This window comes from Ceratotherium simum, chromosome 30 (genome assembly GCF_057802395.1).
Source record: "Ceratotherium simum simum isolate JZ-2026a chromosome 30, ASM5780239v1, whole genome shotgun sequence".
NCBI classification, from domain to species: Eukaryota; Metazoa; Chordata; class Mammalia; order Perissodactyla; family Rhinocerotidae; genus Ceratotherium; species Ceratotherium simum.
Window position 1 is genome coordinate 28,964,905 of NC_141929.1, and position 25,534 is coordinate 28,990,438.

At 44.0% G+C, this 25,534-nt stretch overlaps 1 protein-coding gene across 2 annotated transcripts in view; it reads right to left on the reverse strand.

The window, feature by feature from the left end:
- NUP93 (nucleoporin 93) overlaps positions 1–17,702 on the reverse strand; it is a 114,325-nt gene extending 96,623 nt beyond the window's left edge. Inside the window, exons 1-2 of one of the 2 annotated variants that reach the window (XM_087420225.1) lie at positions 17,580–17,597; positions 15,725–15,811 (exon numbers count right to left, since the gene is read on the reverse strand). The gene's annotated coding sequence lies outside the window, so the exon portion shown is untranslated. Of the gene's footprint in view, positions 1–15,724; positions 15,812–17,579 lie in introns of both variants that reach the window. The other variant, XM_004431630.3, reaches the window with a different exon arrangement.
- Between the last annotated feature and the right edge of the window lie 7,832 nt (positions 17,703–25,534).

Genomic DNA, 25,534 nt, shown 5'->3' on the forward strand with positions numbered 1-25,534 from the left:
GTGAATGAAACAAAACTTTTTTATGCTTAAAAAAAGAAAAAAGAAATACATCTAACATTGCACATCCATGTCAGACAAATTCAGACAAAGGAAACGTTGAACTTCTCAAATGAACTGCCCATACAAAGATTTAGAGTGAAGGATTTGAGTATAAGTAATAAATGCAAAATAAAAGTCACTATTTACTCAATATGGTCCAATAAATAAGATTTTTTAAAGTTAACTAAATAGAATTATTTTGACCATGGTAAAATAAAGGCTGAAACTCTAAACAACATCCTCAACTTAATATGCCCAAAACTGAACTCTATCCTTTTGTCTACAAAGGCCTTCTCAGTGTGGAGACTCAGTGGCTTGGGCCAAAGTCCTTGAAGGCCTCCATGACTCACACGCTACAGCCAATAGGCCAACAAAGCCTCTCAAATCTACCTTCAAAACACATCCAGAATCCAGCTCTTTCCCTACCTCTGCCCATCTGAGTCACCATCGCCTCTTCCCCAGCCTCCCTGCTTCAGCCCTTGCCTCGTACAGTCTATTCTCAACTCAGCAACCAGCGATCCTTTTCAAGTCAGACTACATCCCTCCTCTGCTTACACCTCTCGTAGAGAGTTAAGTCCTACAAATGGGGCCCACCTTCCTCACTCGTCTCCAGCCCTGTCCCCGTTCCGCCCAGGGCTCCAGCCACCCTGGAGTCTCCCTGCTAGTCCCCCAGTGAGTCAGGCATATTCCTGCCCAAGAGCCTTTGTACTCCCTGTCTCCTCTACTGGAACGCTCCTCTCCCAGATAAGCTGATGGCCGACTCCCCCTCTCTCTGTTTCAACTAAACTGTCACCTTGCCTTTGATGCCAACTAGAACAAAATATTGAAGAGTGCAACCTGCAACCACCCCAGCACTCCCCCATCTCCCTGACTGTCTGTCACCCCGCTAGAATGTCAGTCACACAACGACAGAGATTGTGGTCTGTTTTGTTCACTGATGTACCCCAAGCTCCTAGAACAGTGTCTGGCACATAGTAGGTGCTCATTAGTTGAATGCCTAGGAGGAGTTTTAGTCTTCCACTTGTGAGAGTCTGTTCTCGAAGGCTTTCTGCACTCCCTGCCAAATTGGCACCCACTGGCAAGCAGAGACCAAAGCAAAAACACTCCCTTCTGACTACCAACTGATACTTAACATTTCTGAGGCTACACAGCATAAGGCAGTGACAGTATAAATGGCATGAATTCAGATCACACTGGGTCCAGACTAGTGCTTTCCCTTGTGGGAGATCAAGATTTGGCCACCCTGAAATCTATCTCTTTACCTTGGTTGTTTTCTCTAGAGACATTTGACCTCCCCCACTAACTGCCTAAAGAATTTGACATGGTAGCTCCTTCCTGGCACAGATCTATCATGATGGCTGTAAAGATAACGTAGGGTAAATGTTACAATAGGAAAGGCACCAACAAGCCCCTCTTATCAGAAGTTCTGTCTCTCTGGCCACATTCTCTGGATGACCCTGCGGAAGAGTTGCCAGACAATCATTTACATTTATAAGGGAAATCTCCATTTGTAAAGGTATCTCCCTCTCTGTTTAGAGAAGACAGGGGGATGAGCTCATTTCTAGTGACTTATCAATATGGAAGGTGAGGCCTTGAGCTACATAATAAACCTTACTCTTGTTTACTGTGCTTTAGTGGTAATCTCCTGTAACTGACTCCCCCCACCCCCAAAATCCTCCTTTGTCATTGGCTGAAAACGATATTTAGGATGAGAATTTCTGCTATTGAGTTGAGAAACGCAGTGTCCCTGCTTTCTCCCATGTATACATGTTACTAAACTTGGTATTATTTTCTCCTGCTAACCTGTCTTGTTGATTATTTGGCCAGCCAGAAGAACCTTAAGGGAAAGGGCAGAGGGAGATTCTCCCTCTTCCCCCGACACCCTCTAAATACCCAGACAAAAACCAGTGATATTATAGAAGAAATAGTTCAGTTTTCCAGTGAACAGAATTCCAAACCAAAAAAATAAATATACATATAGAAAGATTTTGCTATACAACTTGAGTAGAAAATAAGCTTTTTCCATGGCTGTTAGAGAGAAGAGAGATATGTATATAACACTATATTTGGGAAAAACTGGATCTGTCCTGCATTATAACTCAATCAGTGGAAATTAATTTACAAAAAAGTTATTCAAGTTTCCAAATCTATACCTTGATATAGTCAGCCTATTTCATTAAAATTTTTAAATTTATGGTTAATTTCATAAATTTAAAGGACAATTTTTATGCCCTCTGCAAAATAATGTCACCTTAGCCATAAAATATAGGGGTTAAACCAACCAAATATCAATTTTGACCCAAGATACTGAAAACTGATCAAAGAAAATAACCTCACTAGCTTTGTCCAACAGAGAGAACTAAAATGACTAGAGGTGGGGCGGCGGTGGGGAGTGAAGTTCAAGCTTTGTGCTGAGAAGATCTGGCCAGGACACATTGAGAGACTGGATGCCAGCTGCACCCCTGGGGAGCTATGGAGGAGAGAGCCAGGAAGAAGCCACATAGAAAACCCACGAAGTGGGACATGGAACAGTCAATGCAGCAAAACTAAGGCTGGACAGGACAAGGCCAGCACGGCCAGACGCACAGCACTAGGGCTCCTCTCTGTCAGCAGTGACTCTGACCCTGATTGTGAGAGGCCTTTGGAAACACTGACAGGGGCTTCAGAGAGCACTCCTGGGCACCAGGGCCCTGAGCAACAAACTACTCTCCCACACCACTTGGCAGAAGCCCTACTGAGCCTCTACAGACCTCCCCAACCACCCAGGCAACCAAGAACTTAAAATGAAGGGCAAACTCACCACTGCTGTCAGAAGGCACCACTGGTTCCCCTCGCAGGGGAAAGACAGAAGGGAGGCTTCAGGGGGGGGCTGGTAATTTTCTGTTTATCTGGGTGCTGCTTAACAGTGTACTCACTTTGAGAAAATTCACTGAGCTAGATTCATGATTTGTGCACTTCTGATTGTGTATCACGCTTCAATAAAAAAGTTACCCCAAAACAAAGGATGACAACCCACTGTTTTCCAGAGGCTGCAGCAGGACCCCCCACTATGTCAGAAATGAGGAATGCTCTTAGTGGGAAGTTCTCGTCATCCAGATCTCTTCACCACACCTAGAAGAGGCTGAGAAAATTAACCAGAGGGAAAAAGCCCACAGCTTTAGTGAGACAGCTCCTACCTGGAGCTAAAACCAAGGGCTGGGCAGACTTCCATTTCCTCAAATTAGTCAGCATCATTCAGTGTCACAAAAAAAGGCCCCTTCCAGGCACATAAACATTCTTAAATAAGATTTTAAAAAATCCCCAATTTGCATATAGGATGAAATCAACTAAATAAAAAGGCAGAGCAAAAATGCATCAAATAATTTCAGATCACTTGCTATTAACATGTCTTAATTATGAAAAATATGGTCATTTTCACATTCTCAATATAACCATGTTAAATACTTAATCAAGCCAGAAAAGAGTAAATGTAGTATAACAAGAAATATATTTGGTCTTTGTCCCCAGTTCCCGGCACAAAGCTCCTAAAACCCTTGGAAGTTTTACAGAAAATGTGGCTGACCTTCACCCACTCTCAAAGACTAGAAACTGGGAAGGAGTTGGGTAGACAGGTCTAGGATGGATGGCTGTGAGGCTCTTTCATACTTCCCTTTATTTTCTGTCAGCTGTGAGGCTCTGAAGGCGCTAATTTTCGGGAGTATATCCTTGAGGTTAGGAATCTTTTGTAACCTCCCAAGAGCCCTCTTTGAGCACACCTGAGTTTATGCTAATGAGGTGACTTGGGTGGGGGTGGCTAGATAGCCTTAGGATGGGGCTGGTGACCAGAAGACCAAGCGATTAGAGGGTTGGAACTTTCAGGCCCACACACTGACCTCTGGGAAGGGGAAGACGGGGGCTGCGGATTAAGCTCTATAAAAACTCTTGAACAGGGCCGGCCCTGTGGCTTGGTGGTTAAGTGCGCGCGCTGCGATGCTGGTGGCCCGGGTTCGGATCCCGGGTGCGCATTGAGGCACCACTTCTCCGTTCATCCTGAGGCCGAGTCCCGCATACAGCAACTAGAAGGATGTGCAGCTACGACATACAACTATCCACTGGGGCTTTGGGGGGAAAAAATAAAATAAATAAAATCTTTAAAAAAAAAAAAAAAAACTCTTGAACAGGGGCCGACCCAGTGGGGTAGTGGTTAGGTTGGCACACTCTGGTGGCCCAGGGTTCGTGGGTTCAGATCCTGGGCACGGACCTACACACCGCTCATCAAGCCGTGCTGAGGAGGCATCCCACAAACAAAATAGAGGAGGACTGGCAGAGATGTTAGCTCGGGGACAATCTTCCTTAGCAAAAAGAGGAAGATTGGCAAGAGATGTTAGCTCAGGGTCAATCTTCCTCACCAAAAAAAAACCTAACTCTTGAGCAATGAGATCTGATGAGCTTCTGCATTAGCAAATGCACCTACATGCTGGGAGGGTGGTGCACTCCAGTTCCATGTGGACAGAAGCTCATGCACTCAGGACCCTTCCAGATCCTGCCCTATGTACTTCTTTTTTTTGTAAATTTATTTATTTAGTGTGTGTGTGTGTGCGCGTGTGTGTGTGCGCGCGCGCGCGTGAAGATCAGCCCTGAGCTAATATCCATGCCAATCCTCCTCTTTTTGCTAAGGAAGATTGGCCCTGAGCTAACATCCCCTATGTACTTCTTAATCTGGCTGTTTATCTGCATCCTTTATAATAAACCGGTAAACATAAGTAAACGTTTCTCTTGAGTTCTGTGAACTGCTCTAGCAAATTAATCAAACTTGAGGAGAGGGTCGTGGGAATCAGCCCATCAGAAGCAGAGGCAACAACCTGGACTTGCAATTGGTGTCTCAAGTTGGGGGCGGGGGGTGGGGGTGCCTTGTGGGACTGCGCCTTTAACCTGCGGGATCTGACGCTATCTCCAGGTAGACAGAGTCAGAACTGAGTTAAATGGTAAGTTACCCAGCTAGTGGCCAGAGAATCTAAAAACGGCTTAAAGTGTGGAAAACCCATACATCTGTGTCAGAAGTGAAGCAGTGCTGTAGTAGCATAGTATGAGAGTAAAGCAAACACAGGAGGGTATTTGTCCCTTACAAGTAGATACTTAAATATCCAAACTGCTGAGCACTTCTAGACCATGTTTTTTTTGTGAGGAAGATCGGCCCTGAGCTAACATCTGCCAATCCTCCTCTTTTTTCTGAGGCAGACTGGGCCTGAGCTAACATCCATGCCCATCTTCCTCCATTTTATATGGGACGCTGCCACAGCACGGCCTGACAAGCAGTGTGTCGGTGCGCGCCCAGGATCCGAACACGCAAACCCCGGGCCACCAAAGCGGAGCGCGCGCACTTAACCACTTGCGCCACCGGGCTGGCCCCTCTAGACCATTTTAAATCAGTATCTCAAAGAGAGGCCCCTTCAGGATTTTGTAGGTGGTTTCTTAGTCTCTTAGAATATTCATGCTTCTTGCATTAAAACGTCTACACATCTGTTTTCTGGTATTAATTATTAGTTCATTAGTTTCTTTTCTCAGAGCATCAGCCACAAGTAGAATACGTCTTTTCACCTGTCCAGTGCTTTGCGGACTCCCAAGTCGGGAACACTGAGCGCTTTAAAGATCACTGGGTCATCCCTGAAATGCCTGTTACTCACTAGTCTTCTTGACTTAAGCCCATGTTACTTCTAGAACATACTCCCGAAAATTAGCGCCTTCAGAGCCTCAAAGCTGACAGAAAACAAAGGAAAGTATGAGAGAGCCTCACAGCTGTCCATCCTAGACCTGTCTACCAAACTCCTTCCCAGTTTCTAGTCTTTGAGAGTGGGTGAGGGTCAGCAACTTCTGTAAAGGGCCAGATAGTGACTATTTTAGGCTTTGTGGGCCAGGCTCTGTCGCAACTACTCAACTCTGCTTGAAAGTGGATATGTAAACAAATGAGCATGGCTGTACTTCAACAAAACTTTAATCACGGCCACTCGAATTTGAATTTCATATAATTTTCACATGTCATGAAATACTCTTCTTTAGATATTTTTTCAACAATTTAAAGATGTAAAAACTCTTCTTAGCTTATTTGGCCCACAGGTCAGAGTTTGCCAACCCCTAGTTTGCTAGGGTATCTGAGCTAGACCTGGTCCAGCGCTTCCTAAGCTATGTGCCCCTGGCCAAGCTACCCTCAGGAGGCCTCAGCAGTGAAAACACTGTTAGAGAAAGATAAAATGAGTGACACAATACGCCTTTTTCCCCTTCCTGCTTTAAGCTGTTTATCTGGAGAATATATTTGGGGGAAGGAATCTGTTTTGTAAATGATGAAATCTGTCCAGTAAATGTTCTTTTGACCTAACGCACAGAATGCTAGAGGGAACCCACTGCTCTGTCCAAGTACAATGCAATATATGAAACCCATTTTTCCCCAATTTTTCCTTTTCCTTATCACCCACAACCCAAACAGCCCAGTTACCCAAGAAACACAAGAGCTGAGAAACACAAGAGCTGAGAAAGAGATTAAAGGATAAAGACAAGGCCATTTGTTTTTCCGTTAGTGTTGAGGGACCCTCTCTCAATTCACCGACTTGCACAGGGAGATGACACCGACTACTTTCCCTGCAGAATTTCAATATACTCAAACAATACTTATTACCACTCACTCTGGAATTCTAATTTTACCTAATACACAAATATTATCTCTTTCAACTATAAAGATCCTGCAATCTAACAAATGAGCATTTAGCACAGCTAAATATATATATATATATATATTTTTGTGTGTGAGGAAGATCAGCCCTGAGCTAACAACCATGCTAATCCTCCTCTTTTTGCTGAGGAAGACTGGCCCTGAGCTAACATCTATTGCCAATCCTCCTCCTTTTTCTTCCCCAAAGCCCCAGTAGATAGTTGTGTGTCATAGTTGCACATCCTTCTAGTTGCTGTATGTGGGACGCGGCCTCAGCATGGCCGGAGAAGCGGTGCCTCGGTGCGCACCCGGGATCCAAACCCGGGCCGCCAGTAGCGGAGCACGTGCACTTAACCGCTAAGCCACGGGGCCGGCCCCATAGCTAAATATTTTTGGATGCTGTCGGGGGAAGTTTTATACACATCAGAGGAAATAACTGATGCAGCTACTTACACCTTTTTTCTTCAAAATGTACAACTAATAATGTTATTCCTTTCTGCAATTATTTTTAAAAGTTTTAATGTGACAATAAAATAAATTCAAAAAAATATTTAAACAGAATAGGTATACAGGAAAAGACTGGACTTTGAACCCACACACCTGGTTCAAATCCAGAATGTTCACTTACTAGGTGAAGGTGGGTCGATTTACCCCTGGGATAAAACCCAAATCTCTCCTCTCAATTTCCTCATCTATAACAAGGAGAAGATGGGGCTGGCCGGCATAGTGGTTAAGTGCGCGCGCTCCACTTCGGTGGCCTGGGGTTCGCAGGTTTGGATCTCCGGCGTGGACATATGCACCACTTATCAAGCCATGCTGTGGCAGCGTCTCACAGATAAAGTAGAGGCAGATGGGCACAGATGTTAGCTCAGGGCCAGTCTTCCTCAGGAAAAAAGAGGAGGATTGCCAACAGAGATTAGCTCAGGGCTAATCTTCCTCACACACAAAAAAAGATGATAATCCCTACCTACTTCAAGGAGTTGATGATACACAGAAAGTATTTCATAAACTCTACTGATTTATATCACTGTAAAATGCTATTTTAGCTTTTTTCCAAAGTTGCCAATTTGGCAACATCTTGTCATTTAATTATAAACATCTCTTTTTCAAAAAATCTTCTAGTAAATATGTGATACTAAATTATAACTTCTTTAATTACAACTTCAGATCATTCAGTAAGAACTTCCAGAAGACAGTTACAATTTTAAATGTACATTATATTCCCCACTATCAAATATGCTTTTTATTATAACTCCAAATTTCCACAATGAAAGTGTGACTCAAAACAAATTTAGCTTTTAATTTCAAGTGGAAATCTTGCCCTCGAATCTTCTTATTCATTAGACTGTAACAGGATTAAAACACAACAGTGTTCAATATTTAACAACAAAGATGAAATGAGTCAAGTCTTACTCAAGGTATCAAAAATTTAAGACTGGTTCTGTATTCTCCTGTCCTCTTCTGAATACATAAACTATGGTCAGATGACAATCTCATTCTACTTTTTACTGTATCTGCCAGCTGTCAATTATAACAACAACCAAAAAGAAAATTATACCTTAACAGATAGTATTGTTTCAGATGCCTCTGGAAGACGAGGAAAAGGATGACAAAAAAAATCTGTTGTTGGATATTTCTTTATAGTCCTGTGAGACTAAGTAAAAGAGATTAGACCTAATCATTATTCAGAAGGTAGACTTCTGGAGAAAACAAAGAACTAAAATAAATTATCCTAGACAGAAAAGAAATTAAAGACCTGGGTGATTCAGTACTAGTACTGATCTGGATGATTCAGTGTTTGCAGTAAGCAATGTGCAGTATCAGCTTTCCTGATACATAAAATATCACTTGTATTATTTCATCTTCAGTGAGCAGAGGAGCAGCCTGGCATCACAGAAACAGAAAGTATCCACATAGGTTACTTTCTCGTCAACTCTCAGCTGTGCACCGGGTAGCAGCTGGGCCTGGGTGGAGAACTGTGGGCCCCAGCCTGGCTCTGCCCCACATCAGCCCTCTGACCCTGGGACTCGCACGTCTCCCTCTCTGAATCCCAGTTTCACCACGAGTGAGATGAAGGTGTTGGCTCAGGTGACTTCTCAGGGCCTGCCCACCATTAAGAATCTACAACGTGGGGTATTTCAATTCGGACTTTAAACTCACTTAATGTGTCCTCAGAAGGAGCAGCCCCATTTTAGTGGTGATGGAAATTATCTGTATCCAGAACCTTAGGAATGACACTGGCCCCACCTTACAACCGGCACAAACAGGGTCAGATAACCAAGCCTGCCTCCAAAAGGTCTTGGGCTCTGGCTCTTCTCCCTCAACCAAGTGTTCTCAACTGGGGAAAAATCTGTCCCCCAGGGGTCACTGGCAACGCCTAGATAATTTTTGGTTGTCACAACTGAGGGAGGGGGGCCACAGGCTACTGACATATAGAGGGTAGAGGCAACGGGTGCTGTTAAACATCATACAATGCACATCATAGCCTCCACAACAAAGAATTATCCAGCTCAGAGCCAGCCCCGGTGGCCTACTGGTTAAGTTTGTCACGCTCTGCTTCAGCAGCCTGGGTTCAGTTCCTGAGCTCGGACCTAAACCACTCGTCTGTCAGTGGCCATACTGTGGTGGTGGCTCACATACAAAAAAAAGAGGGAGACTGGCTGCTGATGTTAGCTCAGGGCGAATCTTCCTCAGCAAAACAAAACAAAAAAAAAGAATTATGCAGCCCAAAATAACAATAGTGCTGAGGCTGAGAAACCCTGCTATACACCAAGGAAGGCTTCTTGGTCCTGAGGGTCATGATACCAGCATCAAAGGCACTAGGAACCCCTGGAAGTATATGAATACTTCTGTTTTAATATAAGAAAAGCACTACACTTTTTATCAGATTCTATCAAAGGTCTGAGCCTTACCCACCCCCCCCCAAAAAAAATCTTAACGCCACGTATACACAGAATTATATGGGATACCATTTGGGATTTTTATCCTGGTATATTCATACCCTGGCATACCATACAGCAATGGAGAAGATCAAACTACAGCTACATGGAACAAGAGGATAAATTTCACAAATGATGAACTAAAGCAGCCAGATACAAAAAAAAGGACATGATGAGGGGCTAGCCCCGTGGCGTAGTGGTTACCTGCACCCGCTCCGCTGCTGGCGGCCCGGGTTCAATCCCGGGCGTGCACAGATGCATTGCTTGTCAGGCCATCGCTTGTGGTGGCATCCCATATAAAAGGGAGGAAGATGGGCACAGATGCCCAGGGCCAGTCTTCCTCAGCAAAATGAGGAGGATTGGCGCGGATGTTAGCTCAGGGTCGATCTTCCTCACACACACACACACACACACACACACACACACACACACACAAAGAGGACATGATGCATGATTCCATTTATATGGATTTTAAGAACAGAAAAAATTAACCTACGATGCTAGAAATCAGAACACTGGTTATCCTGATGGGGGGGTGGTGACTGGGAGGGAGCACAACAGAACTTTCCGGGTGCTACGGACTGAAATGTGTCCTTCCAAAAAACATAGGTTGAAGTCCTTAACTCCCATTGTGATGGTATGTGGAGAAGGGGCCTTTGAGAGGTTATTAGATTTAGATGAGATCATGAAGATGGGACCTTCATAACGGGATTAGTGTCCTCCTAAGAAGAGACACCAGAGAGCTTGCTTCCTACCCCCCCCCCCCACTCCGAATGAAGTCACCCAGGAGAGAACATGTGAGCACACAGCGAGATGGTGGCCATCTACAAGCCAGGAAGAGGGCTCTCACCAGAACCCAACCACGCTGGCACCCTGATCTCAGACTTCCAGCCTCCAGAACTGTGAGATAAACTTCTGTTGTTTAAGCCACTCAATCTACGGTATTTTGTAACGGTAGCCCAGGCTAAGGCACTGGGGTACTAGAAATGTTCTATATCTCAGTAGGGGTAGTGGTCACATGAGTGAATAAATGCGTAAAAATTCATTGAGCTATAACTCAAGGTTTGTTCACAGACAGTTTTTAAAAGAAATCACAAGAAACATGACATTAGCATAGCAAGAAACTTAATTTAGCATTATCTCTGGAAAGCAAAGCTAACGAGTTGGGAGGTTTCTACTTTTCATTTTATACTCTCTGTCAGTCTGAACTCTCTTCCATGAGTGTACGTGACCTTTTCTAATTTGTAATAACTTGTTAATTTTTAAACTGCTCTAAACGCCCTGCTTCAGACTGTTTGTCTCACCACTGCCCACGAATCCTCGATGGCAATGACTTGTCTAATCCACACCTCCAGCCCTCTCCTTGCACTCACTCCAACCCTGAGTTTCCAGGCGCCGCCTGTGCATTTCCACTCAAGCATATCACTGCACACCCAGCTTGTCTCAAAACGCAGTTATCCACCCCCAACCCCAAGCCCCACTACTGCCATCAGCTGCCCTCCCCAATTCCTCCTACCCTGTCTCCTGGCTTCTCTCTCTCAGGTTCTAACTCACCCTCCTCCTTTGCATCTGTGCATGACTTCAGATTGTTTATTTACAGGTATTCTCCGCTCTCCAGACTCAGAAACCAAACAGATGCAGACACGTTTTTTGAAAGCAGGTAGGTATTCCTCATTACCCAAACTATTGCTACTCCCTAACAAAAACTCAGGAAACCAAATACTATAGATTCAGATAACATGATATCCCTCTCTCTCCAAATTTGTTATCCAAACTCTCATTACCTAAACAGATTTAGACAGCAAGGGATATTTGTATTTTTGCAGTGTCTTCTAACTGCATTTTTTTTTCCAGCCTTACTGAGATATAACTGATATATAACATTGTTATGTTTACGATGTACAATGTGTTGATTTGAAAGATGTATATATTACAAAATGATTACCACAATAGGTTAGCCTAACTGTTGCTTCCCTCCTCCTCACCATCACAGGAGGCCAGACTTCCATCCCTTTAAGCCCAAGTCTTGCTAGACGCTAGAACATGGTCTCCCTTTGTCTAGCCCCTCCCACTCCATGTCACTCTGCTCACTGTGGCCACCTCAATCTTTCCACCACCACTTTCCCTATGTTGCTCCCACCCAAAAGCCCTCACTGCCTCCCACTCACAGGGGTCCAGGTGAGGCACTGCTTTTGGCTAAACCCTGTGTGCCCGTTACCCGATGTACTCTGTCCCCAACCATCTTTGTGCACGCCTGCTCTGTGCCCTGGCTCACATCATTTTTCTCAACCAGGAACATCCATCCACCTTCCACTGCACCCCTGAGATCCCACCAGCTCCTCCACTCTCTAGCTGGGTGACTTTGGGCAAGTTAATTACTCTCTCTGGGCCTCACCTGTGAGATGGAAAAATAATTGTACCTAATTCACTTGGTACACAGTAACCACTCAAAAAACATTAGCTATTATGTTTACCACTAATTCAAGTCCTACCTACCAAATGGTTTTCCTTGATACCCATCCCACAGAAATCTCCCCTCATCTAAATTCCTTCTACTTCATTCATTCGTTTTACACTTTTCCACGCAGCTGTCCTCAGTTTTTGTGCTCCGCGGGGTTTCTGCAGCCCCCTTACTTCACTTTAGAGCTCTCGCAGAGCTACTTTCATTGATATGTAGTTGTTTATCACTGTTTTTGTTGTTTTTATGGGGGGAAGAGCATCGGGACCTCTTAGTTCGCCATCTTGTTCCTGTCACTCTATTTGCCTTATAGTATTGTCTATTAATACCTAGATCCCTGCTCCCCCAAACAGCCTAAAGCTTAAGGCATTCTGTAGCTTTACATTTTTTCTATAACTCCAACAGTCTCCTCAAACAGTAGTTAGATCCTCAATACAGTCACTAACTGCAAGAATAACCCTCCACAAACCTTGCCAAAAATGTCTGATGACTCCTTATTTTCTGAATGCCTACGTTGGCCTCATAAGGTCCACCGAAGTTAGAGCCCCATCTTCCTTCCTTCCTTCCTTCATTTAACAAATATTCATTAAGCATCTGCCATGCGCTGCATACTGTTTGTTCAAGGCACTGGGGATGAAGCTGTGGAAAAACCAGACAAGGTTCCCAGCCTCAAGGAGCTTATGTCTGTTAGGAGACAGACAATAAAATCCATAAACAAATAGACACATGATGCCAGGTTTGAAAAGTGCTACAAAGGAGATAAAACAAGGAAATGTGGTGGAGTGAAGAGTGGGGCTGCTTTAGCTGGAATGTTCTGAGAAGATACTTTTAAAAGGAAACCTTTGAGCAGAGACCTGAATGAAGTAAGGGGGTGAGCTATGTAGATATGTGGGGGAAGAACGTTCTTGCAGGGGATACAGCAAATGCAAAAGCCCCAAGGGAGAAGTGTGTCTAGTATATTTGAAGATGAGCAGGAGGCCAACGCAGCTGAAGCACACAGTCATGGGCAAGAGCAGTGGGAGAAGGGGCTGGGGCAGGGTCAGATCGTGCGGGCTTCACAGGTAAGCATCAGGTAAGGACTGTGGATTTTAGTCTCTGTGATGGGAGCTATGGAAGGGTTGGGCCTTCTCTAAGGCCCATTCTCAGCTGTGTGGAGAACAGGCTGGGGGAGGAAGGGGACAAAGTAAGAACAGGGAGACCAGCCCAGATGTATAGTATTACATCTCTCACCCAGATGTAATACAGGAGAGCAGCGTGGACCAGGGTGACAGTGGTGGAAGAGACAAAAGTGGATCTGATCAATGTATGTATTTTAAGAATAGATTTCTTGTAGACATGAATCGCCGAGAGTGTGAGAGGAGAAAAGAAGTCAAGGCCAACGCCAAGGTTTTAGGCCTGAGTAACTCAGAGCATGAAGGTGCCATTTACTGAAATGAAGAAGACAGGGAAGGGAAGAGGTCTGGACACCAGAGGGCTGCCGTGAAGATGACATTAGCTTATACAAGTAAAGCCCGTGGCAGGGACTCGTGCAAAGCCAGAGCTCAGGAAATGATGGTAGTCCTTTTCCCGAATTTCATTGGTTCCTTCTCCTAGAATTCAAGTCTCTCCTTTCCTAAAATAATTCCTCATCAATAGGGAAACTGGGTGGTGGTACTGATAACTCCATACTATCTTGCATATTTTCTGTAAATCTAAAACAATTCTAAAATAAAAAATTAAAAAAAAATTCCTCAACCCCATGTCCTCCTCTAGCTCCCACTCTCTTCAGAGAGCAGCCATCTTTTGTCACACCTCATTTATTTATCACCCACTGCAATCTAATTTCTGCTTGCCTCCCTCCCATTTCCTGAATTCCTCAACAGCCACCAATGACCTAATTGCCAAATCCAAGGGACTCTTTAATCCTTCCTTTCTCACAGCCTTTGACACCTGACCATTCCTTTCTTCCTGAAACTCACTTCTCCCTGGACTTGGAGACACCACCTTCTCCTGCTTCTCCAGCTCCTCCCTCTCTCAGCCTTCTCTGTTCTGGCTTCTTCATCTACCCCCCCCCCCCGGCCCCGCAAATGCCAAGCTTCTACCCTTGGACCTCCTCTTCTCACACTATATATTTCTCTGGATAAGATCCACCTTGGCCATGGCTTCAACTACAATCCCTACCAGTGGCTATTAATCTTCCAGACGGCCACAGACCTCTCTGAATCTGATGTTCACGTACACAGGTGCACACAACAGAATCACACACACACTCTTGAGGATGTGATATCAGGAGGCTCAAAGCTGCCCTTCCCCAGAAAGTACATCCAAGAACCTCTGAGCACTATCTGGGCCCAGGCAAGGACCCTGATCTATCAAAACAAAGGTGACTCCCACATCTCTATGCTCAGCCCAACTCTCTCTCCGGAACCAGCATTTCCAACAGCCCACCTCACATCTACACCTGGATGACCCATGGGAGCCTCAAACTACACATATCCCAAACCAAATTCCTCACTTCTCTCTCCTCTCAGCTGCCACCACGACTTCTTCCTCCTGGGTTCCCAGACTCTCTTGGTAAAACAATCAGCACCCACTCAATTCAGCCAGCAACCACCTGGGAGTCACCTCAGGCTCCCCTTCCTCTCCTGAACATCCAGCCAATCTCCAGGTCTACCTCTCAAACATTCTGTAAAGTTGAACCCTCATCTCTCTCGCCCCTATTCTGACTCGCATGCTACTCGCCTGATTATCTCAACAGTCTAAGCCTTCTCATTCCTCTAACCCCCCTTCCCCTGGGCAGGAGAGGTCTTTCTGAAATGCTCCCCTGCCTTAATCCTCTCAGGGGCACCTTCCATGCCCTACAGGAGGAAGTGCTTGCACCCTGACACGGCTACATGGGGTGCCCTCCAAAGAACGGGCACTGCCACCCCTACCATCCTCATCTCTCACTGCCTTCCCCCCAAATATACCCTAGCAAATCACTACTCCTTGGGGTGCCTCATGCTGTTTCCTCCCTTCATATCCCTGCACATGCAGGTGCACACTCTGCTGTAACACATACCCAAACCGACCTTGTCACATGGGGGACTCCTATGTCTGTTGCAAAGTCAGCTGGGGCGGTCCCACCTACCTCAAACCCCTCTCACACTATTCTGAACCTACTACTGTGCTTCTCCAGTGGAAGAGTTGTGATGATTTCTTCCCACCTCTGTCTCTCTCTGCACATGGAGAATTCCTATAGGGTAAGGCCCACAGACTGCTCAACGCTGAATCCTCAGCTGCTAAGAGGCATATAACAAGTAACAAATAAATATTTGCTGAATTAAAGCGACCTGTTCCCTGAACACACCTCAGGCCCTTACCTCCAGGTCTTTGCTCTCACTCCTCACTCTCCTTGGCATCTTTCCCTCTACCTTATTTTCTACTTCAGTCCATCAAGAAGCAGGTTCAGACATTCAAGTTCACTACATCTCCAGCTGATCCCACCTCAGGGTCTTTGTACTTGCTCTTCCCCTTCCAGAATGCTCCTGCCCCAGACATTCCCATGACTTGCTGTCTCATTTCAACCAGGTCTCTTTTCTGATATCCTTCTCCTTTAAAAAACAGTCCTGACACTACATTCTATACCTGTGTGTTTACTGCTGGTGGTGTCCTCCACAGGAACAACGGTTCAATGAGGGCAGGGCTGTCTCCTTCACCACTGTATCCCCAAGCCTGTAACGGCGCCAGAAACATGCATTTATTTCATATTTATTGAGCACCTACTGTGTTCCAGATCTAGGTGCTGGGGATACACCAGGGAAAAAAACAGACAAAAAGCCCCCCTTCACATTCTAGAGGGGAAGACCAACAACACACAATATAAGTAAGTAAAATATAAGTGCTAAGAACAACAACTAAAGCAGTAAAGGAAGACAGGAAGTGGGGACAGCCTCACTAGCTGACCCCTGACTAAAAACCTCAAAGAAGTGAGGATGTAAACCACATAGATATTGAACTGCAGGCGCAAAGGCCCTGAGGCTGAAGCACGTCTGACATGTGGAAGGGGGGGGTAGCAGAAAAGGAGAGTGGGAAAGTAACAGTGGGTCAGATTATGTAAAGCCTTATAGCTCACTGTAAAGAGTTTGTCTTTAAACGAGGGACCCATTGGAGGATTTTTTGAGTAAAAGAGTGATATGATCTGACCTGTGTTTTAAAAGGATCCTTCTAGCTGCTGTGCTGAAGAGGGGCCAAGGCACCAGATGGGAGACTATTTCAATAATCCAGGTGAGAGGTGGTGGTGACTTGGCCCAGGGCGGCAATCATTGCAGGTGGAGTGAGACAGACAGCAGGGGCAAGGATGACTCAAAGGTTATTGGCCAAAGCCTTTTATATTACTGAGATGAGAAAAAACCAGCAAGAGCAGTTTGGGAAGGGGGATGGGGGGGAGGGCTTGCTAGCCCTATCTTGACATCGTCAGTTTGAGTTCCCATCAACCATCCCAGTGGAGATATTAAGCAGGCAGCTGGCTACAGGTGAAGGGAGAGACCCAGGCTGGAGATATAAATATGAGATGTTAGCCTAATATGTAGGTATTTAAAACTATGAGCCTCGATGAGATTACCATGAATGAAATATGAAAACGTTCCAAACACAAACGCACAAAGGAGAAGAGTGGAAAGAAAGAAAAGCTACGATGCCCAAGGACACCCTCTTACGCCCCCAGACAGAATACTAAAGGTGACCCTCGTATGCTGAAAGACGTTTCGGCCAAAACAGAAAAAAAAACCTCTCCTCACACCTGACAGAGGGGCAAACCCAGAGCAGCGGCTCTGTCAAAGGGTCGACTAAACTTTGACCACAGATCCCTGCGCTAAAAAACGAGACTCCGTAAACTTGGGCACTGTCTTTGCAGAGGGTGGGGTGCCGTGGGCCCGAGAAAGTGCAGGCCACCTGCGGGTTCTAATCACTAGCATCTCCCTGGATGGGGAAGAGCATTCCCCCGGATGCTGGTAGAGAAGCCAGGCCAAGGGCTGGGAGAGGCTCACAGCGTCGTCGCCCTCGCCCTAAAGACCCCTTCCCTCGGAGGGCAACACCTCCGGACAAGGTGTACCCCCGAGGGGCGAGCGAGCCAGCAGGGCGCGGTCAGGCAGGTAACCAGAAGGTCGTGGTGGGGATGGTGGGCTCGCAGAGCAGGGGAAGGGTGGGGGCGTGGCGAGCCGCGGCAGAGCGCTCCAGCGCCGGGAGAGGGGAGTCGGGAGGCCCGGGCTCCGGACCCAGAACGAGGGCAGACGGAAGGCACTCCGGGGCGCGGCCCGCGCTATAACGGGGGGCGGTTCGCCAGGGCGCCGCGTCGCCGGCGTCACGCATGCCCGGCTGCCATGAGGCGAACGGGAAGTGTGAGCAGCATGGCTCCCAGCGTGGGGACCCGGCTCCGCCCACGTCGGGGCCCGGAGTTCAAGGGCAAGTGCCGGGTCGAAGGACGCGGCCAGGTCACCCTTACCTGGCACCGCAGCCGTCTCCGCCGCTGGGGTCCCGGCCGGAGAACACCGCCGCCGCTTCTCGCGCCGCTCGCCCGCGCTTCCTGATTGGCCGAGGCGGCCGCTCCCAGAAGCCCCCGCGCGGCGCGCCGCCAAATGAACTTTATGGAGACCCGTGGAGGAGGACAAGGACAAGGGCGGGGCTGGGGGCGGGGCCTGCGGCTGAGCAGTCACTCACGGCACGCCAGAGGCCACAGCCCTCACCCCTCCCACGTGGTTAGAGTCGGCCCTGCTTGGAGAAAGTGATTCCAGAACTGCCTGCAATGATTTCTTACCCTTTATTGAATACCATCCCAGTGCCAGGCACTATTCTAGGCGCTGGGGGCACAGTGGCGACCACGACAGACAAGATCTCTGACTTAATGGAGTTCTCAGGCTGGTGGGGGGAAAAATATAATAAATAACTGCCAGTTTGTAAGGAGAACTAAGACGAAAAAAGAAGGGTGATGGAAAAGAGAATCCCTGTGTGGTCAGGGAAGGCCTCTCTGAGGAAGTGACAACGTGTCCGCTGAAATATGAATGATGAGAAAGGGTCAGTCTGGCAAAGTCGTGGCTGCGGAACATTCCAAGCAGAGGGAACAGGAATGAAGGCTCCTCAGGGAAACAAACTTGGTGTTTGAAGAATAGAAAGAAGGGGCATATGGCCCGCAGGGGATGAATGAGGACAGGTGGGGTAAGACTCACAGTTGGCTGCGGCCAGACTTTGCAGGTGCTTCAGGCCATGGCAAGAAAGTTGAAGTTATTCTTCATGCAAATGGAAGCCACTGGAGGGTGTGAAGCAGAGGTGTGACACGAGGTGTGACTTACCTTTGTAAAAGATCCTCCTAGCCCTCTAGTTGGAGAATGGAGAGTAGGCAGCAGAGTGGCACTAGGAGATTACTGCTTTGTCCAGCACATAAAGATAGTGGGACCAGGAGTGTCACAATGTCCATTCACGCAACATACATTAGTGCTCACAACGTCCCAAAATGAATAAGGCCCAGTCCTTATCATCAGGTCAGGAAGCAAGTACATAAACAGATTGTATTTCAGTGTAATGTGCTAAGTGCATGACAGAGCTATGTAAGGATGCTAAGGGAGTTTAACCCAGTCTGGAGGGTTGGAAGTCAAGGAGACCTTCCCTGGGGGAAGTGACACCTTAACTGAGCCATAAGGATGAGTAGCGATTAGCCTGGCAAAGAGAGAGGGAAGGTTTTTCCTGGTCTAGGGAATGGAGTCAGCAGAGGTAGAGAGGAGAGGAACAGTGCTCTGCCCACTCTCACCACATCTTTCCTCTATCCTCTGACAAAGATTCCCTCCTTGACAGAACTCTAGCCAGGCTCCTCTGAGCCATTTTCTCTTCTAGGCCTCAACCATGGTCTATAAAGACTTGAACAAAACACTAACATAGTTTCTAACAGCTCAAGGCCGCATCCCTAGGTGACTCTAGCCCCTCTTAAAGTACCTGCCTGAGAAAACTCTAGGCTGCCAGAAGAATTTACTGTTTGTTCTGGCCAATATCTGAAGATGGGGCCCCTGTCTCCCAGCCTCTGTGGGAGAGTAGGAGCCTAACTTCTATAAGCGCCAGTTAGCAAACCCAGATGGTTTCATGTGCACCAACATTTCCTTCTCACTTTTTGTAATTTTTCACTTCCCTGACTCTGTGTAGCTCACCCCCTTCTCTGTTCTCTCATTCTCCCTTTGAAACACCCAGTCACCTCTGTACAAATCCAAGTTGAGTTCAGTTCCTGCTGGACTCTTCCCTATTGCAATAGTATATTACTGATTAAAATATGGTCTTACCACTTTAACTAGTGTCCAGCTTTGTTTATCTTTAACACTTCACACCAGCATATTGTGGGTTCTGTATAAATTATTGGTGCTGATTGACAATATGTATGGGTGTGGCCTTTGTCCTAAAGCTATTAAATATGTATTCAGATCCTGCTGTGGTCAGACAATATTCACAAATATAATAGTGTCTTGCATCTGTATAATGTTTTATCCTTTTACCTTGCTTTTTCTTTTATGTAAAGAAGAATTTTTAATGACATAGACAAATATTGATGAAACATTGCCAAATGAAAAATCAGGACATTTACGTTTTAAAGCTGAATATTTCCATATCGTAAAACCCAGCAATTCTACTCCTAGAAATATGCTCAAGAGAAACTCTTACACATGTGCACCAGGAGATATTTGCAAGAATCTTCATAGCAGCACAGTTCATAATAGCAAAAAAACAAGCCAAATGTCCATTAACAGAAAAAGGATAAATTGTGGATATTATCACAATGGCATATTACACAGCAAAGAAAAATGAGTGTGCTACAGCTACAAACACAACATGGGTGGATCTTGGAAATATAATGTTACGTGGAAAAAGCAAGTGTCAGAAGACTATATAGTATAGTATGAGCTCAAAATTCCTAATAAAATTAAAAAGCAAGTAAAACTAAACAATATATTGTTTATGCATAGTTACATTTGTGATAAAACTATAAAACATCAGAATGATAAATAGGAAATTACAGATTGTAATTATCTCTAGGGATAGGAAGGGATATGGGGAGGACCACCTGGGAAGATGTAAGGTTTGGATATGTTCCAGTTCTTGGGTTGGGTAATTGGTTCATAGGTGTTGGTTATATTATGAATCACTATTACATATATATTACATATAAATAATCTTATATGTGTAAAATAATATTTTTAAATAATAAAGGATAAAATGACCAAGAAGGGGAAAAAAGCAGAACAATATAACTGTAACTTCAACTTTGTTAAAAACACACATTAGAGAGAGAAAAAGAGAAGGAAATATGATAAGACGGGGACAGAGTCTCTCCTGGGTGGTTGGAAGCACAGGCAAGCCCTGAAAAGCTAGTGCACTTTTCATAGTTTCTGCAGTGAAATGACCATGCATTGCTCCTTTAATCAGAAAAAATAGCTAAAACTTGTTTTTTCATTTTGTTTGCACAAGAGTTAAAACAAACATCAGCTTCCCAATATTTACCCAGGTATATAATCCAAAGAATTTCCTTTGAGGATTCCAAACTTACCTCCAACCCCACTCCTTGAATGGTCTTCTTGTCCAAATGCTACAAAAACAGGAGTTTCTTTCTCCTGACAACAAGGTCTGTATCAGTGTGATTTGCGGAGCTGTTTCCGTCTATTAATTAATTATACAGTTTAGAAGAGTTTTCTCCAACATCGCTTTTAACTGAGCTCAGAACTTTCCAAGCACCATTGTCTGAGGCTTGCCCTGAAGTGTGCTCCAGGGTCCCCGTAAGACTTGCGCTTTCTCCGAGTCGGGGAATTGCACGTTCTTTCCTGCTTAAAAGAGATCTGGGGAGCAGCAGGGAATCCTTAACTCCCCCAATTTGCGCTGTTGGTTTCCAAACACTCTTTACCAATAAAACTCTTTTTTCAAAGGAAATCTTTGGTGGAGCACTTACATATAGTAGAGATTTTGCATGTCTTATGTACATGCCAAGTATATAACTTTACCTTTTTTGCCTGCATGGTCACGTTAAAAAATGCAAATCTTTGCACTCTTGTCTGGTTGAATTGGAGCACTGTCAGATATCCTTAGTCTTCAGATTAACTCATTAAGTATATGGGATAGGCATCCAGTACACTAGACTGTATTACTGGACAGTGGGTCTCTAGCGGACATCTGCTGTTCAGCACCCTGGCTCCCCTTTGCCAACCCGCCCCTCCCCTACTCTCAGTCCCTGTATTTTGATTGGTGGCATGTGACTCAGGCCTAGCCAATCAGAGTACTCCAGTACCCTGGCCACAGGGCTGATTCGGGGATGGGTCTATGACTTAAGAAAATTCACTCAAGATGTTCCACTCAGACAGTTGTTCTCCTTACCACTGGAATTAGAACTGTGAAGGTGTTTTCACAGAAGTTCTCACTCCCTGAAATTAACCTTTTAAAACTTTGATTGTTTATTAGCCATGAGGGAAGAACTTGCTTGGGAACAAAGCCGTTACAGAAGAGAGAAATGCAGTGATGTAGAGAGAGGCTAGAATCCAGTATATTGTGTGTTTCTGGATCAAGCTAAAGCTAAACCTATTCCTGGAATGTTCTGTTGCGTGAGAAAAAAAATTGCATGTTTTCCTCACTTTCAGTTGGGTTTTCTGTCACTTGCAATCAAAATAATCCTGAAGGATGCAGGCATTACTTGAATCCTTTAGCAGCTCATCTAGCACGCTTGTTACAATGTCAGTAGGCCAGAATTCATTAAGCTTTTCCCAATCGAATGTCCTTGGCCCTCACATGCAATATAAGGTGGTACTTTCAACAATGTTAAGAAGACTGTTTTCACCATCATATTACATTTTCTTCTGTAAATTTAAAAAATAACATTAAATAGTTCCATTTACAAAGAAAGAAACTGAGAAAGTCTTATTTTATGTTCATTACATTTTGTTTCAAAATGACACCATAGCTTGGCAGAGACTACAGAATTATATGGCAGGTTTTTGTTTCTCTATTAAGTCTGATTGAGACCCTAGACAATTTTTATCGTAAAAAAGGTAAGACTTGATGATGATCATTCTCATCATTGCTCTTGTCTTCTGGTGACTTTGTGGGGAAATAGCCTTCATCTGACTTCCTTTCATTCGTTTAGTCACTTGAAAAATATTTGTTGGGCATCTGCTGTGTGCTGAGCTCTGGGGATTCAGAGGAGAATAAGATTGACAAGGTCTCTGCAGCTCATAATCTACCAGAGGAGACAGATAATAAACAAGTAAACAAATTTTGGAAAGGTTAATTTTAGGGAATATAAGCCTATAAAAGGATAGAAATGGTAGCTGAGGGGAATGGATGCTACTTTTGCTGGGGCTGTCATGGAGGACTTCTTGGAGGAGGTGGCAGAAAACTGAATCACTGAAGGAGCAGCCATGCAGAGACATGAAGGATCAGCAAGTGTCACAGCCTCTAGGATAGACAAGATTTCAAAACACGCCCTCTACTTCCACCAAAATAAAACAAACACACTCAAACCAAAAAACTCCAAGCCCAGATGGCTTCACTCGTGAATTCTTTTGAATATTTAAAGAAGAAATAACACTAATCTTACATAAACTCTTCCAGAGAATAGAGAAAATAGAACAGTTTCCAACTTGTTCAATGAGGCTCTTAAAACCTTAAATCCAAAACCTGGCATGATCTTACAATAAAAAGTAGAACAATAGCCCTAGTAAACATAAAGGCAAAAATTCTAAATAAAATATTAACAAACCAAATACAACAAAAGGGTAATACACGATGATCAAATGAGGAATTTTTTTTCCCCAAAAATGCAAGGTTAATTTAGCGTTAGAGAATAATGTAATTCTCCACACTAACAGCGTAAATGAGAAAAAATAACTTTATCTCAACAGATGCAAAAAAAAGCCTTTTATACAATTCAACAATCATTTATGATAAAAAATTTTTAACAACCTATGAATAGTTGGGAACTTAATCTAATACAGGGTAGCTACAAAAAGCCTTCCTCAAACATCACACTTAATGATGAAATATAAATATTTCCCCTGAGGTCAAAAATGAGAAAAAGACTTCAGCTATTACTATTTATGTTTGACACTGTACTAGAGGACTTAACCAGTGAAATATGGCAAGAAAGAGAAATACCAGGTAGAAAGATTGGCAAAGAAAAATAAAAATGTCTTCACAGACAGATGATATGACTACATAAGAAGAAAATGCAAAATAATCTGCAAATAAAATATTAAAATTAATCAATGATTTAGCAAGGTTATAAAATACCAAGTTGATATTTAAAAATTAATAGTATTTCGGGGCTGGCCAGGTGGTTAAGTTCACACACTCTACTTTGGTGGCCCAGAGTTCATGGGTTTGGATCCCAGGCACAGACCTATGCACTGCTCATCAAGCCATGCTGTGGTGACGTCCCACGTGTAAAGTAGAGGAAGACAGCACAGATGTTAGCTTGGCGACAATCTTCCTCAAGCAAAAAGAGGAGGATTGGCAACAGATGTTAGCTCAAGGCCAATCTTCCTCATCAAACAAAAAAATTAATTGTATTTATATATATTAGCAAAAATAATTGGAAAATGAAAAAAATTTAATGATATAAATTGCATTAGCAAAAAAATAATATAATTAGGAATAAACTTCACAAAAAATGTGCAAGATCTTGATACTAAAAACTACAAGGCATTACTGAGAGCAACAAAAGAAGATGTAAGTAAATGTAAGGGTATACCATGTTCTTGGATTGAAGATACAATATTATAAACATATCAATTCTTCCCAAAGGGATCTATAGATTCAAAGCACTTCTAATCATAATCCTAGCAAATTTTTTAATGGAAATTAACAAGATAATTCTAAAATTCATCTGAAAATGCAAAAGACCACGAATATTCCTTCTGGACATTCTTAAAGAAGATAAACAAAGTGGGGGGGGGTTTATGCTTCCAAATATCAAGACTTATTTAAAGCCAGAGTAATTAAAAAAGAATTGGCACAAGGGTAGATAAATAGACCAATGAAACAGAACAGAGAGTCCAGAAACAGATCCAGACATATACGGTTACCTGATTTATGGCAAAAAGAACATTCATCCCTACCTCACACCATATGCCAAAAATGAATTCCAGGTGGATTATGGACCTGAATGTGAAAAGAAAGCACAATAACACTTCTAAAAGGTAAGATAGTAGAATTCATGATCTGGAGGTTGGAAACATTCTTAAACAAGACACAAAAATCATTAACCATAAGGAAAAGACTGCTAAAGTAGACACCATTGAGAGAGTGAAAAGAGAACGGTGGAAGAAATTTGCAATACATTTTCTAACTAAGACATATCCAGAATATATAAAGAATTCCTATCAATCAATAAGAAAAAGACAGATCACCCAATTAGAAATGGGCAAAAGACTTGAATAAATATTTCACAAAAGAAGATATCTATGGTGGTTAATTTTATTTATCTACTTGACTGGGCCACAGGGTGCCCAGATGTTTGGTCAAACGTTATTCTGGGTGTGTCTATGAGGATGTTTCTGGATGAGATTAACATTTGAATCAGCAGACTGAGTAAAACAAACTGTCCTCCCTAATGTGGATAAGCCCCACCCCTCGGAGGAAGGCCTAACTAGAACAAAAAGGCTGAGTAAGAGAGAATTCTTCTGCCTGACTGCCTTCAAGCTGGGACATTGATTTTTTTCTTGCATTCAGACCTGAACTGAACATCAGCTTTCCCTTGGCCTTGAGCCTGTCGGTCTGGGACTAGAACTACTACAAGCTCTCCTGGGTCTCCAGCTTGCCTTCTCTGGGGTAAACCTGACTAGCAAAGTATCAAAATAGCAATAAGTATATGGAAGATATTTAACATAATTAATCATAGAGTAATGAAAAATAAATCCACAATGAAAAACCACTACACATCCACCAGGCCAGAATGACTACATTTTTCATGAAGTACAATTTCTTTCCAAAAAAATGCACCTGTTGTAAAAGTACGTTCAGAGGTATTTAATCAATATGTGACCATTACCACAATCAAGATACAGAACATTCCTATCATCCTAAAAAGTTTCCTCATGTCCCTGTACAGTCAATCTCCTCTCTAATTCCAACACACATCCCAGGAAACCACTGATCTGCTTTCTGACACTATAACTTGGTTTTGCCTGCTCTAGAACTTCCTGTAAATAGAATCACACCATATCTTTTGTGTATGGCTTCTTTAGCTCAGCATAAAGCTTTTTATATTCATCCATGTTTTTACCTGCAGTAGAAGGTAGTTCATTAGTTCATTCCTTCTAATTGATAAGTAGTATTTATTGTATAGATACTCCACATTTATCCATTCATCTAGATGGATGTTTGGGTTATTTCCAGTTTTTGGCTATTATGAATAAAGATGCTAAGAGCATTCTTGTACAA